Source organism: Cornus florida, unplaced genomic scaffold (assembly GCF_030987335.1).
Source record: "Cornus florida cultivar Cherokee Brave unplaced genomic scaffold, ASM3098733v1 CherokeeBrave_3.0.0_Hap2_Chr05, whole genome shotgun sequence".
Lineage (NCBI taxonomy): Eukaryota > Viridiplantae > Streptophyta > Magnoliopsida > Cornales > Cornaceae > Cornus > Cornus florida.
In genome coordinates, this window is record NW_026775575.1 from 21,841,143 (window position 1) to 21,848,734 (window position 7,592).

The window sequence follows — 7,592 nt, forward strand, 5'->3', positions numbered from 1 at the left end:
CAATCTCTAGATCTATAGCATCAATACACATAGACATGCATCAAAAACACAAGAAATAGAGACAAACACATGAACATCTATTCTAGCATACATAGACATATGGATAGAATGAAATGATCAATTGGAAGCATTAAACCACATAAATCATTGAATAAATAAGATCTATATATATATAAGTGTTAAGACATGAATTACAATACAAATCCCCTCAAAAATACATAAATCAAGAAGTAGAAAGCATGCTTAGGGTTAACTCTAGCCCGAAGAGGATGTCTAGCCACTCATGGATGATGTTCTCCAACCCTCAAGGGCAAGCTCCATGGAAGAAATCTGCTTATTGGTTAATGAAGAGTCTCCAATGGTGTCTCTAGCCTCCTCCTCTCCTTTGCTTCCTCACTAAGAGTTCTCTAAAAATCTCCCCTCTCTAGATGAATCTACAAGGTATGACATATATATGTAAAAAGTAATCCTTATCCTTATATAGGTAGGTCAAATGACACCCAAAATGAGCTGGGGTCGTACAACAAATATTCCCCAATGATTGGATAAAGGACAACTTTTTGTGAGCTGAAAATTTAACTTTTTCGCACAGGAGGAAGTTCGATCGATCGAACCTTGGACTTGGATCGATCGAACATGGTTGAGATTTATCGAACTTAGGCTGGATCGATCCACGATGGCGGCACCTTTTTGGATAAAAACAAGTCTGAGATATTTTGGGAAAAGGACAAAAGCGGTTGGTAGAGTGGTATAACTGGATAAGATCAATCATTTGGATAAGGACAAGAATGTTCCATCGATCAGAGAAGGAAGTTGGATCAATCCAACTTTTGAGATCTTTGAACAGGGACAAACATGGCTCAGATCCATCTTGAAGTGCTGAGATCGATGAAAGTTGGATCGATTGAACTTTTCTTGAGATCGATCGAAGTTGCTAAAATTCCACCATTTGCTTCCTTTTGCTCTACTTTGCTCCTTTCTTTGACGCATCCTAGAATTGCTTCATTTCTGCTCTAATTTGGCTGAGTTAGTTTATTTTGGGGATAAGTACCTGAAAATGAAAATAACACGAAATCAATACAAAGCGGTAAAATAAGATAGATAAAGGTTCTAGAATACCTAAGCTTAAGGGGTTTAAATACGCACTTTTCAGCACTCATCACAAACCTCCAAGGTAGGTAAAAATACATTTTTGAAACAAAAATTGGCACCAAATGGATACAAGTACTAATATAAACATGATTGACCCTTGGCCTCCATATATACATGCTTCTAATATCAAAAGTAAGTACTTAGGTATCATTATACATTAAGGTAGCTACATTAGCCTCAAAAATACTATACACCCATGGTATGCAAAAATATATCTTCAAAAGTAAAGCATGCTAAACACTTGTATGTCAATGTACAAAAATGTTCCAAATTGCTCATTAGCCTCTAAGGACAATGAGCATCCAAGAACATAGTCTCCTTACCAGAAAAATAACCCAAACCACTAGGGTGAGTAATCAAGTTACTCGTAGGAAGAAGCATATGCGTATACCCTAAAGTTTTAATATCATTGCAAGATCAATACAGACGAATACAAGGGAGCATTCCACTTAGCGTCTATGTTCAAAGTATTCTAAGGGATCACCTTAAGCTAATGCAATGATTCCATCATAACATAATAACAACATCAATGTACTTAACAACATTAATTCGCTAATAACCAAAATCACAAGTTACAATTAAACATTAGTTGTCAACTTGGGAAAAGAATGCGAAATCAATTAGTGGAATACTTGGACATCACGTCTTGGACTAAACCAAGATCAAAATGGTTATTCTGGGCATTAACTCACTAGAAAGACCACCATAGTGCGCACTATCTCAATTAGGGAGAACTCATACCTCCCGCACTGGAGCCAAACTCTAGCCATATCACTTGTAACAATGTCCCAAGATAATCCAAAATCACAATCAAGTTCAAAACTCAAACACTATAATTAAGGCATATAAACCACCTTCCATGCACAAGTATTTTGAAACCACACAAACCATGTCTTAGGGTTCCAAGTTTAAAATGGCATACCAAATGGCAAGTCCTCATTATGATATCTTGTACAATACAATACCACCAACCTATCAATTTAAATCATGCCTCAACAATAATCTATATATACTAGATTACAACATTATAGTATTAAGTTTCTAAAATAATCACAATTGTCATCAACAAAATCATAAAATTATCACCATCATAATTATAGCAATTCAAATCAATAGGAATTGTATATAACATTAATAATTCTACAAGAGTTCTATATCACTACACATGTGAAAATACTAGAATTTAGCATACTACTAAATTATATAATCCTTCTACACATGGTTTATACATATCATAGATGCTTAAATCAATAAACCCTAAGTCAAGAAGTGAGGGTTTCCTATAATATACAAGACTATCATATTAAAAGCATGTATACAATATATATTAAACCCCAAGGATTATAAAACACTTAAAATATAAACATACTACCACCCCTACCTCAATAGAGAATTAAATCTCTATAATCCAAGCTACCAAACTCAAAATGGAAAACAAGTTTAGGGTTAATGAAGAGGAGAGTGAGGGGAAACTTTTGTTCCAAGGTTTTAAGTCCAGGGTGAATGGAAGGAGGCCAAAAATGAAATGAAAACTATTAACCAAGCTTTTCTCCAATGGTGGCTAGGTTAGGGTTTTGAGAGGAAGTAAAATGAAGAAGATCAAGATGAAAATGGTGAGTGGAGGATTTAGTATTCCTCCACTCACTATGTGCTTTTACACTAACTCTCACACACACATAATGTAAGACTTAATTGTGGGCCTACACTTGTCACAAATCAATGGCTCCTTCCTAGGCTTAATCCTAAGCCTACACTTGTCAACCATCTAAGCCAACAAGTGCACCAATCCTAGGCCAACAAGTGGGTGAATCTCCACCCTCTAATGTCAAGAGATCATGCTCCCAAGTCATTCCACCCCAATGCCAACAAGTGGCTCTATAAGAATGTGACACTTGTCACATTTTCTAAAAAATTGCAAAAAGGTCATTTTTCAAAATATCTTACAAATTAAATTGCAAAAAGGTCCCTAAGACAAAAAATAATTATTTTATGTAATTACACAAAAACCCCCAAAATAAAGAATAATTATAATGAAGTATGCATCCATACCCTTTATGAAAAAAGTAAGCAACTTACATGCTTTTCTACAAAAGTAAAAATACCACTATCATGGAAATTAAATATCATGGATGCATGCAAAACCAGAATCAAATCCGAGCATAAAAAAGTGAGGTTATGCAAAGAAAAAAGATAAACTGGAAAAAGACGAAATAGGGAAAAAACAAAATAGGAAAAAAGACGAAAATAGAAAATCGTCGAAAAAGGAAAAAGGAGGAAAAAGATCGGGTCATTACACACCTATACTTTGGCACCGTCTATGGGAATGAATGAAAAATTTCTCACTACTTTCTGAGTTTTTGATACATGCAACATCACTCTGGGATGGCAACCATATCAGACTCCGTTCAACAACAGCAAGTAGAGATTATGTAGAAAATACCTCTGCAACACTAGAACTTAATATTAAGGGTAAATTACACAGACACCCTAGGGGTGCACAAAAGAATCATGGAACCAAACTGAAATGAGGCTTCGGTTCCGGTTCTCATGGTCCCAATTCCAGTCCCAGTTCCGAAAATCAGGAACCATTCATTTATGGTTCTGTTCCTGTTCCAGCCCATGGGAACCAAACTAGAACCGAACCGTATATATATATATATATATATATATATATATATATATATATTATATTTGATTATATTATATATTTAATTGTATATTATAGTAACTATTGTAATAACTCGGTCATTTTAATTCTTTTCCATTTTTTCGGTAATTTCTTTCTTCATCTTTTTCCCTATTTCGTCCTTTTCTTGTTTATCATTTTTCCTTGTATAACCTTGATGAGCACTGAAAAGTGCGCATTTAAACCCCTTAAGCTTAGGTATTCTAGAACCTTTATCTATTTTACTTTTCCGTTTTAGATTGATTTTGTATTATTTTCATTTTCAGGTACTTATCTCCAAAATAAGCTAACTCAGCTAAATAAGAGCATAATTGAAGCAATCTTGAGATGAATCAAAGAAAGGAGCAAAGTGGGAGCAAAAGGAAGCAAGTGGTAGAAATTCAGCAAGTTCGATCGATCTCAGGAAATATTCAATCAATCGAAAGTTCATGATCTAGATATTTCAAGATGGATCCAAGCTATTTTGTCCTTATCCAAAGATCCCCTAAAGTTTGATCGATCCAACTTTCTTTAGATCGATCGAAAATATTCCATTTTATCCAGTTATACCACCCTACCTATCACTTTTGTATCATTCCCCAAAATACTCAGATTTGTCTTTATCCAAAAAGGCACCGCCATAGAGGATTGATCCAACTTAAGTTCGATAGATCTCAGCCATGTTCGATCGATTTTACCACAAGTTTAATTGATCGAACTTCCCCAAGTGCAAGAAAATCTAATTTCCAGCTCATTAAAAGTTGTCTCATATCTAATCATTGGGGGGAATATTGGTGTACGAGCCCAGGTCATTGGGGGTGATATTTAACCTACCTATATAAGGAATATGAGCCAATATATTGAAGGGAGACATACATACACTAGAGACACAATTTCTATATCATATTCTTAGGGAGGAAGAAAATAAAAGAGGAGGCTAGAGACACAAGCTTGGAGTCTTCCATCAACCAAGAAGAGGAGCAATCTCTACCATGGAGTTAGCCCTTGAGGGTTAGAGGACACCATCCATGAGTGGCTAGACATCCTCTTGGGGCTAGAGTTAGCCCTAAGCATGCTTTTTACATCTTGAATTATGTATTTTTAAGGTGATTTGTATTGTGATACATGTTTTGACATATTTATATACATAGATCTTGTTTATTCAATGATTTGTGTGGTTTAATGCTTCTAATTGATCATTTCATTCTATCCATATGTCTATGTATGCTGGAATAGATGTTCATGTGTTTGTCTCTAGATTTTGTGTTATTGATGCATGTCTATGTGTGTTGATGCTATAGATTTAAAGATTATCAAGACATAGTACTTAATAGAATGCTCTTATGGTTTATTTGATGGTTCATACTCATTTCTTGATGGATTGTGCCTCTCTATTAGTTTAATTAGTTTAATTTCATGTCATTAGCTTAATTGTAGTGTAGTTGTAGTTTAGATGTTAAATGGGAGGACAATCCATGCTTGTTGTTTGATGTTCCATACTTATGAAAACAAGTAGTATATGTCTCTAACCTTGTGTGTTTGGATTGTGAGGTTAAAGAAAGGATTAATGGCTTGTTTGATATATTGTGCTATCCACTTTGCTGCTTAGACAATATATACTTAATTAGTCATCCATGCTTGTTGAAACAGCCACACACACACACATTATTGTTGCAATACATGTTTTCCCCCTCATTAATCATTCATTAAGGGTGTAGAAAAGGTATGCTTAGTGGTGATCTCTAAACCCCAAGATCTCTCTCTCTTATTTTCTCTCTATTGCATTTAATTGTTGACTTTAGTTTAAATTGCATTTTAGTGTAATTCAACCACCAACCAATCTTTTGATCACTCGACCTACTAACCCTAATTTCGATTCCACAACCTAATACGACCCACCAATCCCTTGGGACGATCCCTACTCGCCCTAAATATATTTTTAATGAAAGGTAGTAGTGGTATATTATAAATGTAAAACTTGGCAACACTCATCTTAGTCTAACATCACCTTTTGCAAGCTTTGGTCCGACGACACACCAAGTTTCTCTCTATTGCATTTATTTGTGGAATCAATTAGGAAATAGTACTCTTTTGATTGTGTCTTTACTTTATTTTCATTTTCATTTTCATTACTTATTGTGTTGGTTCTTGTTTGACTAGGTGCATTGAGTTAGAAGGTAAACAAAGGAGCATTTTAAGCAAGGAGCTAAGCAAAAGCAAGGAAAATGCTAAAATCTAAAAAAATTTGCAAGGCTAAAATTGAAAATTGAATTGAAGTGCTAAAGGACCCTTTGTGAGCTCTTTCTTAATTCAATCTCTAGTTAAATCGTCGGCCCGCGTGGAGGCTTGTATTTCAATCTTAGATAAATCGTGAGCCCACATGGAGGCAATTTTATTATTCTTTGCATATTGTTGATAGCATGGGAGTATGGGATCATTGTATGTGGAGGAAGTTTGATTATTGATTTGTTGCGAAGGTGAAGTGATTGTTCATTGCTTGTTGCTTGTTGTGTTTTGTTGTGCATGCATGGTCGTAGATCATTAAAACCTACTATTGTCCCCCTTAATTTTCATCTTAAATCCGTTGTTCAAAACCCTAAGGGAAGAGAAAGTTCTAGTCAATCTACTTCTACAATGGAAGTACATAATGAGGACCATATGGAGGACCTTGGTCACATAGACCAACAAGGTATCCTCCACCCTAATGTGCATCATGATAACATGCAAGTACCATTAGGCATGCCGATGCCATTCATTCACCCACCACAACAACAAGGCCAAGTTCTATTGGGAATGCCTAGGCCAATGTTTGTTCCACAACCTCCCATAGTTTGAGGCAATCAAGGTGCCCATGTTGCACCTCCAATTGCTAATCCTCCCCTTACTTTAAGAGATCACTATGTGCCTAATGAATATAATGCACCCACATGCATTCAATTGCCACCATTTAGAGCACACCTCTATGAGATCAAACCACAAACCATTCAAATGCTTTATAATTATCATGGATTTCCTAGTGAAGAACCTTACAAGCATTTAGATGAGTTTCTTGAAGTATGTTCCACCGTGAGATACACGGACATACCGGAAGAGGTCTTAAGGTTTAAACTTTTTCCATTCACCCTTAAAGACAAGGCAAAATATTGGTTTAACAATCTTAGTCCTTTTTCAATAACTTCTTGGGCAGAGATGCAACAGGAGTTCTTGAAGAAGTACTATCTAGTTTCTAAGACCAATGCCATGAGAACCTCAATTCGAGAGTTTTCACACGGGGATGGGGAAACGTTCCATGAGGCATGGGAAAGATTCAACTAATTGCTTAGGAAGTGTCCACATCATGACATGCCCAAAAGGCAATTAGTTCAATATTTCTTTGAGAGTTTATCCGATAATTATAAGGGCATGGTTGATGCTTCCATGGGTGGCTCTTACATTGATAGGCATGAGGATGACGTGTGGTTTCTTTATGAGAGCATGAGTGAAAATTCTTTGCATCGAGCTTTATCTTCTAAGAATGGTAGGAATTCAAGTGGAAGGAAGAGTGTTGGCTTACATCAAGTTGACCATTCCAATGAAATAGCTGACGAGATGAAATCCTTATCTCAAAGGTTTGATCAATTCTTGATCAACCAAAACTCGGTAAATCAAGTATCTTCCGTCTCTAACCATTCCCATCATGCATCCAATGAGACATGTATGACTTGTTCAAGTGTTTTACATTCTACTTCCAATTGTCCCCATGGACATGTGCAAAGTGAGCATCATGAATAAGTCA

General features: G+C 35.7%; 1 pseudogene; it reads right to left on the reverse strand.

Moving 5' to 3' along the window:
* Positions 1-7,062: 7,062 nt before the first annotated feature.
* On the reverse strand, positions 7,063-7,161 carry LOC132310898 (small nucleolar RNA R71; annotated as a pseudogene).
* Positions 7,162-7,592: the final 431 nt, after the last annotated feature.